Here is a 15,426-nt window from a genome sequence, read left to right on the forward strand (position 1 = left end):
TGGAAAAATTGTTTCATGTTGGAATGAGTGAATTTGAATGAATCTCAATAAAATCTTAGTGTGCATGAAAAGCTTGAGAGAGATTTTTGAAAAGGTCTTAATGTTAATGTTTCCATTGTGTTTTGCTTCAAAAACATGTAGACATGACAGAATTAAATAGACATCCTTATAATTGTTAAAATTTATTTAAATTATTTATTAATTATTATAATGTGAATATCTAATATTTAGTAGACAGGCTCCTTGCATTTTTGAATGCAAGGACCCTAGCAGGCATGCTACTGATCTGATGAATATTCTCTTCATGATTTTCTTGCCAAGTTTCTTGCAGTAATATCAAAAGATCTGGCTTTAAGGATGCTTTCTTTTCTTTTTAGGAAGTATCCATCCATCATGCCTCAGAGGTGTTCAGTAGGGTTCATATCTGGTGATTGGCTTAGCTATGGAAGCTTTTTAATGCCATTCTCTTCCAACCAATCCTGGGTCTTTTAGTTGTGCAAGAAAGCCCTATCTTCCATAAATAGTGTTATTTAATCATTTTACCCCTGGAGGTTATAGGAAGAAGATTTTTCTATAATATGGACACATTTATCTGAGTTTATGTATCCCTCACATTCCACCATTTCTGATTGACTATTGCTCCAAACTGCTCTCCAGACCATCACATGTTTCATTGTTGGCTGCAATATATTCACGTGAAAATATTGGTGACTGATTCTCCAGACCCACATTCGACCAGTGTCAGAAAATACAGCAAATCTGGATTCATCAGAGAATTTGACAGTGTCCCAAAGTGCTAGTGACCTCTCTACCATTTCACTTGTCCAATCTTTTCTCCATTTGATATTGGCTGGTCGAAGCAGTGTCTTCTTTCTTGCTGCTCTGCCATAATAGCCAATTTTGCAGAGATAACTGACAGCTATTCTGGGACTGACATCAACTTATTCTGCTATATTGGAGGCCTTGCAATGAGGATTATCTTACACACTTCTCTTAAGAAAGCAAAGTGTTCTGTCAGAGGGCCTTAGTCTACCTGGGTAAGGTGATATGGACTACTTTCCCGTTTAGTGAATTGAAAAATTACTCTATTTACTGTAGAAAGTGGAATCACAATGTTTTCTGTGGTTTTAGGCTAAGTCAGCCTTGAAATAGGCGCAGCATATGGCCTCTTTGTAAATTGGACATTTTTAAGGCTTCTTTTGTACATGGCATGATTAAACAGTTACATATAGAACCTGAAACATATAAATGTCAATTAATAAAAAAAATATAAACCTCTTCAAGTTATAATAACAATGTGTTAATGGGTATCTATTTACTTTTGTCATGTTTGTGTACAAATGTATCATTTGTTACAACTGCACTTTGAAAAAGAAAAAGAAAACTTTAGTAGAAAATTAGCATTAGCTACGACAACGTTACCCAACTATTAAATCTTATATTTTTCAAACTCATGCTAGGATGGAAAAATGAACGTAGGTATGAGACTTATTTTTACACATGTATTGATGCATATAAAACATGAAATTATGTTGTCTACATACTTAAATACTTGCAATTAATTCATTGTAAGAACATAGAATTTTGACAGGTTTTCTTGAGTTGTTGCTCATCTACAATAATCTGATAAATTTGAGGTTATTGTTGGTTGCATAAGATTGTCATTGAATTTTCTCTCGACAGAAATATCTAATCATTTTATCCATACTAGCATGGGTTGTGTGTGTCATGTTGATATCTGTTTCAGTTTAATTCCCTCTGCAATAGTTTCTTTTTTTGTGTTTATGCAATATGGTACTCTCATAAAATACAGTTGTCTCTTGCCTTACACAGTATTCTGTTTCTTAGTTCACTTTTGCACAATTTTGCTCATTTTCCTCTATTTGTTTTTTTTGTTTTTACAAATATAGAAGTAGTACTTGCTTCAGTTTCTCATTATATTGTTAAATATTTTTGAATTTGAAATATTAAAATTGATTTCACTGGAAATGAAAATTCAATGTATAAAATTAACTTTAAACTAGATGTTCAGCATCAAATGCAAAAATTTTACAAAAAGAATTGTCCTCATCATCATCATCATCATTTAATGTCCATTTTCTATGCTGGCTTGGGTTGGACAGTTTCATCAGGGCTGTAAGCTGAGGGTCTGCAGCAGACTCCAGTCTTGATTTGTCATTGTTTCTATGGCTGGATGCCCTTCTTAACATCAAGCACTCCATGAGTGTTGTGGGCAGGGGTTGTGAAAAAATTAATTGATGGGAAATTAATTACAATATATTGTCTTCTAAGGCACGGCATGTCATGAAAGGTGTCAGTCATTAGTCATTGCCTTTATAAGTTCCAACAGTCAAAGATCATGCATTACCACCTTGTCCAATGCCTTCTTATGTCTACTTCTTCTGCCATGTAGCATAGTTGTCTGCACAGGTATAATAAATCTGGCTTTCACTCTGAAGGAGAGACCCTTAGTTACTAAACAGAGGAAGGAGCTCTCTGAATTTGCTCAGCCTATTTTTATTCTTGCAGCCTCACTCTTGGTTCATCCACCTCTGCTACTGACTTTGTTGCTCAACAATCTTTATCGTACTCCTCTGGTATTTGATGAAGCCCATTTTCTGTACACTTTTAGTGTTTACTGTACATGTGCACCTTCCACATGCAAAAAATATTTTCCCAGTTTACCTTCCTCTGATATTGCTACACCTATTATGTGTTATACAGAGTACATCTACCTACCTGTTTCCTTCATATTGAGGATGGCCATGTACCTGAAGGGCTTTACGATTTATCTGTTTTCCTACTTACTAAGACTTTGTGTTAGGGTTGGGTAGGTTAATTCTGTGACCTTTCAATTCTAGACCTTGCTTCCGTACGCACAATTTGTTCTCTAGTTCTGGTAGTGATTTAGCTATAAGAAGAAGCTCATTAGTAAATAAGTGTGAAAACTCTTTGCTTTCACAAACACTTTATGTACACTGATTGAAGCAATGAAAAAGAAGGTCCTCGGTATACATGAAACGTGAAGGAAAATATTTGGATAATGAAACTAATAATGTATGGCTAATTGAATGTAATGTAATAAATGATAATATATGAGTGTTCAGTTGTCATCCTCTATGCCCTCCCCAATTCCTTTGAGAGAAGCAAAGAAGACTAATAATATGTATTAAATGATTAACGAAAATAATAATTAGTGCAAGAGACCCTTAATCAATATTGACGGTGTGACGATCAAGGAGCAACGTGTCAGTTGTGCATCAGGCTTTTGTGTCAGTCTTTGCGAGTCTGGCAGAGCGACAAACAGGACAATTGCTGGATGGAGGATAAACTGCATCAGGCAAGGGTCACTTTTGGAAAGCAGGGGTTCAAGGGGTGTTGGGGTATGACCACTTGTGGTAAAGGTGGGGTAAGTTGGCGTGGCTCTGTGGGTAGGCGGTGAGATGCTTTCTGGTCATGGTAATTTTGGAATCGGGAAGTGGGCATTGGTGTTGCAGCTGCATGAGGTGCTGTTAAAGTCGGTTGAGAAGGTAGTCTCATCACTGGTGTTGGCGTAGGGAACGCATGTGGTCCAGACACCATGAGCAGTGGGCCATGGGGAAGAAGCAGTAGATACTTCCAGAGGAATTTTGTTGCACAGTGTGACTTGGCCTGATCCATCCACTCTCAACATGTACAGATCGAAATGACGTACATCTAAATGGCACCAGTTTTCCCCCCATTTGTAGGATTGGGTCAAACTTGGCTCTGGATTAGGACATAGTTCGAAAGAAGTGAGCATGTGTGTTTTGACAACCGTTCAGTAGCACTCATGTTGTGTTTACGCAGGTCTTCTTTTCAATAAGTCATAGTTTCATGCCATGTGGAATGTAGCTTGTACTTGCCGGGATGGATGGGAATAAAGTATTGTATAGGGCTGCCAAAGATGCACATGGCTGGGGACAAGTGTGTGTCCCAGTCAGGTGTATTTCTTTATTGTAGCATTGTGCACTGGAAACTGTCAGTGTTAAGGAAGCCATTGGTGTCAGTGTTGTCTGTAACGAGGCCTTTATTGTCTCAATACCGACTTTGGCGCGGCAGTTGTCATGGGGAAATGCAATGGCGGTGATTCTCCCCAATTGTGGAAGAAGGTACAATGTCAGCTCATAGCTGATAGGGCAGTGTTAAGTGCCTGTGCGCCATTCGATGCTCCTTTAAGATGGTTTTCCAGACCTGTTAGGACATACCACCATTGTCTGTCACCAATTGACAGATGTACCAATGGGATAGGCTTGATAACTCCAAGTGGAACATTCCGGTCGAGACCTGCTTTTACTTCCTCTTGCCAATGAACCAGGACTGGTATGGGCGTATGGTGGGCGACTGGTTTAGCATTAAGCGGATCGGTTGGTCAGACATCTTGGAGAATTGCCGATGGTTGCAGACGTTGAATGTGCTGGAGCTGTAGTATTGTAGCAGCTACTTCCTCAGGCGACAACGTTTTTCCTCAGTGGCTGGGAATGGTAGTGTAGTTGGAGGAGGGGGTTGTATTTGTTGTAGGTGGCAGGTGCATACATTCTGTGTCATTGTTGCAGATGATCGATGAGGCTTGTCAGTACTCTCTCCCATGGATTGTTTACAGGCCAACTCATGGCACAATCAGGTGCAGGACAGGGTACGTTGGTCATACTGACTCGCTTTTTTGTCATAAATAAGTCTGACAACTGTTTGCTTTCACCAATATTTTATGCAGTCTGAAGCAATGAGTAAAGGGTCTTCAGTATACCTGAAATGTGAAGGGAAAGATGATGGATAATAAAATGAATAATATATGGCGAATTGAATGTAATGTAATAAATTGTAATATATGTGTGTTTAGTTGTAATCCTGTAATCAGCATAGAGGAGTTGCTAGGGTCTGCCTGTTTTATATTTATCTGTTATTACCTGAATGATTATGATACCAACAAAAGTCAAGTACATAGGTTTATACTTGGTTAGGTACTTCTCTGGGGTTTCTTACCAGAAATATATCATGACTGGTGTTTCTTCCTGATACAAAACCAAATTGCATCTCATCTAGATTAAGTCTTTTCCTAATAAGTTGGGCTATGATCCTCTCCGTGATTTTCATCATCTGAAGAAATTAGTGCCAGTGCAAGCACTTTATTTTTAAAGCACACATCAGGCATATGTTAACATATTAGCAATGAGAAAGCGCTCTAATCGATGTCTACCTATATACATACATATATGCAGGGTAGCCATGTACTTTCTCTACAGCGACACACCTCTGCCTGTCTCTCTATCATACTACAGGTTAGGATGAAGCCACCTCTCTCACTACTAGCAGTCCACTCATCCTTGAAATTTACTTTTTAATTTTACTAGTGTCAGTGTTACCAAAACTTTTCTCAGACATAGAAACCATGTGAAAACAGACATTAGATGTACGTGTAGTAATTCATCTCAGATAGTGTGAAATAGTCCAACCCATGACAACATGAAAAACGAATGTTAAATGATGATGACACACATACACGTTAATTGTTTCTTATATTAATTTCAATAATTAATTTGTTTCTATTTATAATAAAAAAACAATTGATTTCGCATCAGAATGATTAGTTTGATGACTTGTGGAAGCAATGTACTGTGTAAATGTAAGGACAACTGTATTTATTAAACAAGTGTATATCATGATTCGACACAGATAAAACTTGACTTTCAAATGTTGGTTGATATTTTGCTTGTTGTTTGCATATCATGCCTTGTATTATAGATCCCAAATGGCCAAAGGTAAGTGGTCTTTCTTATTTTGGTGTGGGTTTACTGTTAGGATTGGTTTTCAGAGTTTAGTCTATATTAGGGTCAGCTTGAGGATTTGTGAAGGGTTTTTAGAGAGAATAGTCAAGTAAGAGATCAAAGTTTGAACTAGAGGTTGGGATTTTGGGTGATGAGGAGAGTAGAGATTGAACAGGTTTATTTATAGTGTTGATGACTGTTTTATATCGGGTTTAGCATTGAAAAGCAGGGATGGGGGCTGGGTGCTTGGATAAGATGCGGATGTCAGGTTGATCCAAGTTATCTCCATGGTGGTCTTTGGCATGTTGGTAGAGTATAGAAGACTGTTTTCTGTCGTCAAGTTGTCTTAAATGTTCATTTATCCGTTCCGCAATGCTCTTAGACGTCTCTTCTATGTACATCATGTTCATGTCCTTACAAGCACCTTCTATGCATCTTATATTGTAAACTACATTTCGAGTTCTACAGTTAATACCAGGGCTAATTCTACATGCCATGCAGTTATCAATTGTGCATATGGTATTCTTAAACGGGCATGTCCTTCATAATTGTGACCTGACGGAGTTCCTTGGCTTTTCAACAATTTTAATGTTGAGTTTGGTCTCTTTCAGAGCTTTTCTAAATCTACGGGCTAGTTCTCCATGGGCTCTGGCCTCTACTAATATCACTCCTTGAATTTTTACTGGTGAGTGTGTATTTAATAATAAGGCACTAAAAGAGAAAGACTATCCCCAGACACAACAGAATATACACTGTTTTCGCTAATTACTCTTTCACTCACTTTTGCTACTTTCAGTTATTTGACTGCGGCCATGTTGGAGCACCGCCTTCAGTCAAAGAAATAGAGCCCAGGACCTATTCTCTTTTGCCGAACCGTTCAGTTACGGGTGCGTGAAAACAGCAGCATCGTTTGTCAAGCACTGTTCGATGGATAAGAGGCATACAAACGATATATATATATATGTATATGTATATATATATATATGTATGTATGTATATATATATATGTATGTATATATATATATATATGTATGTATGTATATATATATATATATATATGATATATATATATGTATACACACGATGGGCTTCATTTAGTTTCCGTCTACGAAATCTATTCACAAGGCTTTGGTCACCCCGAGGCTATAGTTGAAGACACTTGTCCAAGGTTCCACGCAGTGGGACTGAACCCAGAACACAGTGGTTCGTAAGCAAGCTACTTATCACAAAGCCGCTCCTACGCCTAGCAGTATATATATATATATATATATATATATATATATATATTTATCTATTTATAAAACTGAAATGCGAAAAGTTTGTTTGTTTGTTTGTCTGGAACGGTTTAAAGACCACTACATCCCGTCGGATTGACTCCAAAATTTCGTTCGTGATCAATCATTCTCACAGAAATGCGTGCACAAACAGACACAGAATGTCATGGTTTAAAGGTCAACATGTTTAAAACATAAATAGCTACGAGTTTGTGTATATGCATGTATCTATGTGCATGAGTGCGGACGTGTTTTCAGAATGTCTCAGTTTTAAAGTCAACATATTTAAAACATAAATAGGTACGAGATTGCGTCTTTGCATGTATCTATATTCGTGGGTGTGGACGTGTGAGTGTTTGTGCGTGTGTGAGCACAGTCCACCTATACCCAAGCTGGTTGCATCGTCTCATAAGAAACAGCCGTGAAAGTTCCGGACCACATTAATGAACGCATTTGCATACAAACAATTAGGGTTCGACTTGAACTTGTCCGGTTAACAAACAGTAGTGTCTGAATGGGAATTAGCTTGCTTACCTAACAAATGTTTCCGAGTTCAGTCCCACTGGGTGGCATGTTGGGCAAATGTCTTCTACTATAGTCTCGGGACGACCAAAGCCTTGTGAGTGGATTTGGGAGACGGAAACTAAAAAAAGACTGTCGTATGTATATGTATATATATATATATGTAGCAGTAAGAGTGGCTATGTAGCTTGCTTTCCAAACACGGTGTTTCTGGTTCAGTCCAACTGCGTGGCCCCATGGGCAAGTGTCTTCCAATATAGCCTCAGACAGACCAACGTTTCTGAGTAGATTTTGTACACCGAAACAGAAAGTAGCCCGTGGTATATAGATAGGTATATATATATATATATATATATATATATATATATATATATATATATACCGGAGTAAACACATAAATGTGAAACAAGGTGGAAAAAAGAGTACTGAATTTTCTGCTGCTTAAAATAAAGTATATGTATATATATATATATATATATATATATACATATACATATATATATATATATAGAGAGAGAGAGAGAGACATAGGTATATATTGATAGATATATGTATATACATATAGATATTTAAACATATATGGGATGGCCATAATGGGACATCCGACTCACTAGAGAGAGCAGTTATCTTGCTCATTATAATTTATTAAAAGTAATATAATTATATGTAAGGAAAGTAACTCTGGAAGATGTTATCTAGTTATCTCCCTTCCAAGAGTTAATTTCCCTTCATATTTTTTTATTGTTAAATTATAATATTCAAGAGAAGTAACTGTAGAAGATACTTTGTAGTTATCTCCCTTAAGTATGTAGTTATCGTAATATACACTTTGTCGCTCTTAGACTATTTCAGTTATTTCACTGTGACCATGGTGGAGCACCGCCTTTAGTGAAGCAAATCAACCCCAGGAATTATTCTTTGTATGCCTATTACTTAATGCATAGGTCTCTTTTGCAGAACCGAAAAGTTACGGGGACGTAATGTTCGATATACTGATTTAGTAGGTATTTATTTATTGTAAGAACTTCAATTATCATAAATTATGGGCTAGGAAAAATACTAGAAACTTTTTTGATATACCTATTGGGGCTCCTTGTGTGTGTGGGACTGTTTTTATTTATGTGAGTGTGGGTATTTTAATTTCAGTGTTTGTGTGTGAGAGTGTTTTTATTTCTGCATGCGCGAGTGTGTGAGCGACTGAGTGTTTCTATTTGTTGTGTGTGTGCGACACTTACAACTACAACAAACACTTTGACCATTTGTAAGATACCCACATTTGAGATCACTAAATACTAAATCAAAATAAGTTTAATTTATTGCACATTTATATATATACACGCACACACACACACACATGTATGTGTTTGTGTATTTTATATGTCGTATATATATATATGTATATATAATATTATATATATTTATATATATATATATATATATATAATATATATAATATATAATATATTATATTATATTTATATATATTTATATATATATATATATATATATACACATACAGATATACGTGAATATACCAACACGCGTATATGTAGTATCTAAAACAAAAAAGAAACTGTAAGGGATGGAATGGGGGTTCTTTCCGTTTTATTAAGAAAACTTGCATCTGTATGTGTGATAGTACGTGCGTGCGTGCATTCTCGTGTGCCCTTCGAGTGCAAACACACACACACACACACACACACACACACACATTTAAATATATGTACGACGAGATTCTGTCAGTTTTGTTCCACTAAATCCCATCACAAGGATTAGCTAGGCCCTGGGCTACAATAGTAGACAATTGCAGAAGATGACAGGCAGTCGGAATGAACCCGAAACCATGTGGTTCGTAAGCAAACTACTTACAACATAGCCATTCATACGTCGATATTCATGTATACGACGGCTATTTCAGTTTCCCTCTACAAACTCCACTCAGAAAACATTGGTCGGCCCTAGGCTATAGTCGAATACACTTGCCAAAGGTGCAACGCTGTTGGTTTGAACTCAGCACATTGCGGTTCGTGAGCAATCATTCTCGCTGAAATGCGAGCACAAACAGACACAGAATGTCACGGTTTAAAGGTCAACATGTTTAAAACATAAATAGCTACGAGTTTGCGTATATGGATGTATCTTTGTGCCTGGGTGCGGACGTGTGTTTCCAGAATGTCTCAGTTTTAAGGTCAACATATTTAAAACATAAATAGGTACGAGATTGCGTCTTTGCATGTATCTATATTCGTGGGTGTGGACGTGTGAGAGTTTGTGCGTGTGTGAGCACAGTCCACCTATACCCAAGCTGGTTGCATTGTCTCATAAGAACCAGCCATGAAAGTTCCGGACCACATTAATGAACTCATTTGCATACAAACAATTAATTCTCGCCTTGAACTTGTCCGGTTACCAAACAGTAGTGTCTGAATGGGAATTAGCTTGCTTACCTAACAAATGTTTCCGTGTTCAGTCCCACTGGGTGGCATGTTGGGCAAATGTCTTCTACTATAGTCTCGGGACGATCAAAGCCTTGTGAGTGGATTTGGGAGACGGAAACTAAAAGAAGACTGTGTATGTATATATATATATATATATATATATATATATATATATATATGTAGCAGTAAGAGTGGCTATGTAGCTTGCTTTCCAAACACGGTGTTTCTGGTTCTGTCCAACTATGTGGTCCCATGGGCAAGTGTCTTCCAATATAGCCTCGGACAGACCAACGTTTCTGAGTAGATTTGGTACACTGAAACAGAAAGTAGCCCGTGGTATATAGATAGGTATATAATATATATATATATATATATATATATATATATATATATACATAATATATATATCTATATATATATATTGCCATGTCTGAATAATATATTCGAAAGTTACTTCCTCTTGCTCATTATAATTTATTAAAAGTAATATAATTGTATGTAAGGAAAGTAACTCTGGAAGATGTTATGTAGTTATCTCCCTTCCGCGAGTTAATCTCCCTTCATATTTTTTTATTGTTAAATTATAATATTCAAGGGAAGTAACTGTAGAAGATACTTTGTAGTTATCTCCCTTAGACTGTTTCAGTTATTTCACTGTGACCATTGTGGAGCACTGCCTTTAGTGAAGCAAATCAACCCCAGGAATTATTCTTTGTATGCCTATTACTTAATGTATAGGTCTCTTTTGCAGAACCGATAAGTTACGGGGACGTAATGTTCGATATACTGATTTAGTAGGTATTTATTCATTGTAAGAATTTCAATTATCATAAATTATGGGCTAGGAAAAATACTAGAAACTTTTTTGATATACCTATTGGGGCTCCTTGTGTGTGTGGGACTGTTTTTATTTATGTGAGTGTGGGTATTTTCATTTCAGTGTTTGTGTGTGAGAGTGTTTTTATTTCTGTGTGCGCGAGTGTGTGAGCGACTGAGTGTTTCTATTTGTTTGTGTGTGTGCGACACTTACAACTACAACAAACACTTTGACCATTTGTAAGATATCCACTTTTGAGATCACTAAATACTAAATCAAAATAAGTTCAATTTATTGCACCTTTAGTGGCTTCAGATGTTGCTCATATTTTTCCCATGTGTCGTCAATGTATTAATTTCACAAGTGGATGACAGAAATTCTAATATAGGCGTGGAGGGAGCTGATATTCTAACTGCGAGTGCAAAGCACCCAATGCCCCTCTACATTCTGAATAAGTTGTATGTTTGTGCTAGTTACGGTTAGGGTTTTATGTGTGAGTGTGTAACTGCGTTTTCATTTCTGTGTGTGTGTGTGTGTGTGTTTGTGCGTATGTTAGTGTGTGAGAGTTTGGATGTGTTACCGTATTTTCCATTTGTATTTGTGTGTGTCTGTGTTTGTGCATGTGTAGGTATGTAACTGTTTTCATTTCTGTGTTTGTCCGCGTGTTTGAGTGTGTGAATATGTATCTGTATTTTTATTTGTGTTTGTCTTTGTGTGTATGTGAGTGTTTTTGTGAGAATTTTTTTTTCAGTGTTTGTGTGCGTGGGACTTTTTATATGTGTGTGTGTTGCTATTTTCATTTAAGTGTCTGTGTTTGTGTGAATGTTTTTATTTTTGTGTGTACGTGTGTGTGAGCGACTGTGTTTTTATTCGTTTGTTTGTGCGACAATTACAGCTACAACAAACACTACTGTACCCCAAGGCCGACCTAATCCTTGTGATTGGATTTAGTGGAAGGAAACTGATAAAATACCATCGTATATATGTTTAAATGTGTGCGTGTGTGTGTGTGCGTTTGTTCGCACTCGAAGGGCACAACTTATTGAAAACATAAAATAGCTTTGCATGTATCTATGTGCATGAGTGCGGAAGTGTGGGTATTTTGTGTGTGAGCACAGTCCACACATACCCAAGGTTGTCGCATCGGCTGTGACCCAACCGCGAAAGTCTGTTTTACCCAGACATACACATACAGATATACGTGTATATACCCACGCACGTATATGTAGTGTCTAAAACAAAAAAGAAGCTAAGGGATGGAATGTGAGTTCTTTCCGTTTTATTAAGAAAACTTGCATCTACATGTGTGATAGTACGTGAATGCATTCTCGTGTGCCCTTCGAGTGTCATTATTACTTTATTACAGATATTACAACATGAAACGTATTATATGACGTTAGGGAAGTAACTCTAGGAGATATTTTCTGCTATCTCCCTAGTGAACATGGACTTTTCTCGTTATTTACTCTTTTACTCTCATTTGTTTCAGTCATTTGACTGTGGCCATGTTGGAGCACGACCTTTAGTCGAGCATACCGACCCCAGGACTTATTCATTGTAGGCCTAGTGCTTATTCTATCAGTCTCTTTCGCTGAACCTCTAAGTTATGGGGACGTAAACAGACTAATATCCGTTGTGTAGCAATGTTTGGGAACAAAGACACACACGCACACATAAACATATATATGACTGGAGTTTTCCAGTTTCCTTCCACCAAATCCAATCACAAGGCTTTGGTCGGCTCGGGGCTATAGTAGATTTTTCAAACGATGCTGGTGTGTTTTTCGCCCTGTATTTCAGCGGCTCGGCAGAAAAGAATAAGTTAGAATAAATACTAGGCTTAGAAAGAATAAGTGCTGCTGACGATGTGCTCGAAGAAGATAGATTGGTATATATATATATATATATATATATATATTTATAAAGATATATCAGATATATATAAACTTAGATATGTTTCGACCAAAGATTGGTCCAGGACATGTCTAACTTAATAGCACCACCTGATAGGATTATTCGAATCCTGTTTAAGTCAAGTTTTGTTCAAGTAGTGAGTTCTTGTTGGGTGAGTTGTATCCAGTTTTGTTCAAGTAGTGAGTTCTTGTTGGGTGAGTTGTATCCAGTTTTGTTCAAGTAGCGAGTTCTTGTTGGGTGACTTGTATCCAATTATGGGTGGCTTATCTGGTATTCTTTGAAGGAATCTATCCAGACTCTGTTTAAAGTTGATGGGATCCTTTTCCTCTTTGATCTCTCTCGGGACAATGTTAAATAGGGCAGGGCCTGTTGAGGAAAAGAAATTATGTTGCAGTGTACATGTATGTTGTGATCTTGAATTGGGCAGGGGACGTATAGCCCGTGGTCCAAGTCTTGGATGAACCTTGAAGCTAATGTTTAGGTCGTTTGGGCATAGTTGGCGGTATATTTTCCACATCGTACAAATGATGTACCGCTCACGCTGGAGGGAGTAAAGTTTCAAGGCTTTAAGGCAATCCCAATAATCGAGAGCAGCCATGCCTTCAATTCGTTTAGTGAGTGCCCTCTGGGGTGACTCAATTCTGGAGATGTTTAGTCTTGTTTGAGGAGACCACAGTGGGCAGCAGTATTCAAGGTGTGGCCGTACAAAGGAGGAAAAAAGTGGTATGATGACACCTTGTTCTCTGGACCGGAAAGTTCTTAAGATCCAGGAACTCATCCTACGAGCTATATCGACCTTCTTGTTTGATGTGTGCACTCCAACTGTGATGGTCATCAACAATTACACCCAGTTCTCTGATATTGTTAGAGTCTGTGAGCGGTTCCCCTGAAGGAAGAGAGTATGGCTGTTTTAGTGAGGAGTTTCTTCCAAAATGCATCAGCTCAAATTTTCCCTCGTTTAGTTGTATTTTGTTTCTGTTTGCCCATTGACTCACAGCATATAGATCAGACTGGAGTTGAGTTCGGTCTGCTTCTTCATTGACGATTTACTGGAGCTTGGTGTCATCAGCAAATATTTTCACTTTGCAGTAATGTACGACACTGGAAAGGTCGTTTATGTAGATTATGAAGAGTAGCGGACCCAAGACAGTCCCCTGGGGGTCACCGCTGGTGGTGACTTTTGCTGGGCTTGAGTGGACTCCATCAACTACAACATGTGTTGTATTCGCCAGGAAATACTTGATCCAGTGTAGAACTTCAATGTGGTGTAAGAGCTGTGTTAGACAGTCCCTGCCACAGCGAAAGCCATGCTGTTTTGCATTTAGGAGTTTGTGGGTCTCCAGGAAGTCAGCCATCCTTGATCTTAACACTCTTTCAAACACTTTGATGATGTGGGAGGTGAGTGAGATTGGGCGATAGTTGAGTGCGAGGGATCTGTTTCCCTGTTTGAAAACCGGGATGACTGACTGGGATAGAAACTGTTTTGGTATATAACCTGCATGTAACGAATTTCTCCAGAGGTTGGTCAGTGGGACTGCAAGTTGGTGTTTACATTCCTTCAGGAGACTAACGGGGAATCCTATCAGGGCCTACAGCAGAGTAGTATTTGACCTCATTTATTGCTGCTACGATGTCAGTGGGAGTGAAGGTTGTCTGCAATTTTGTGTTGGGAGTCAACTTCGTTCGCTTCTCTTACGTCAATATCAGTGGGAACACTAAAGACAGCAGTATTGTTTTTGCAATATATATATATATAGAGAGAAACATGTATATACATATAGATATTTATATATATGTATATGTGTGTATGTTTCGGTGTCCCCAAAACCGCTTGACAACCAATGCCGGTGTTTTTTACACTCCATTAACTTATCCGTTCGGGAAAAGAAGACCAACAGAATAAATACTAGACTGACGTAGATAAAAGTCCTAGTGTCGATTTGCTCTAGAAAAGGCCGTGCTCTAGCAGTGGCACAGTGAAATGACTAAACAAGGAAAAGAGTAAAAGTGTATGCGGTACATCTGAACATTATATTGTAGAGTTAATTAGCTTCCATAATACATTTTGATAATAGTCATGTATTTAAATGTAAGGGAGGTAACTTTTGAAGATTTTTAAAGTTATCCCCCTTTGTAGAGTTACCCCCATTGAACTTTACAATTTAATAATACATAATAGTTATTTAATTAGATGTAAGGGAGGTGACTCTGAAAGATTTTTTAGTTATCTCCCTTTCTAGAGTTACTCCCCTTCTATATTATTATTAACTTATAACGTGAAGGTAAGTAACTATACGAGGAAGATAGCTCTAAAATCTTCCCGAGTTCCCTTATATCTAATTAAATTACTTTTACTCTTATACTTGTTTCAGTCATTTGACTGCGGCCATGCTGGAGCACCACCTTTTAGTACTTATTCTATCGGTCTCTTTTGTCGAACCGCTAAGTGACGGGGACCTAAATACACCAGCATCGGTTGTCAAGCGATGCTAGGGGGACAAACACACACACATTACATATACATACGACAGGCTTCCTTCAGTTTCCGTCTACCAAATCCACTAACAAGGCATTGGTCGGCCCGGGGCTATAGCAGGAGACACTTGCCCAAGATGCCACGCAATTGGACTGAACCCGGAACTATGTGGTTGGTTAGCAAGCTACTTACCACTGCTGCG

Source organism: Octopus sinensis, unplaced genomic scaffold (assembly GCF_006345805.1).
Source record: "Octopus sinensis unplaced genomic scaffold, ASM634580v1 Contig12528_ERROPOS68279+, whole genome shotgun sequence".
NCBI lineage: Eukaryota > Metazoa > Mollusca > Cephalopoda > Octopoda > Octopodidae > Octopus > Octopus sinensis.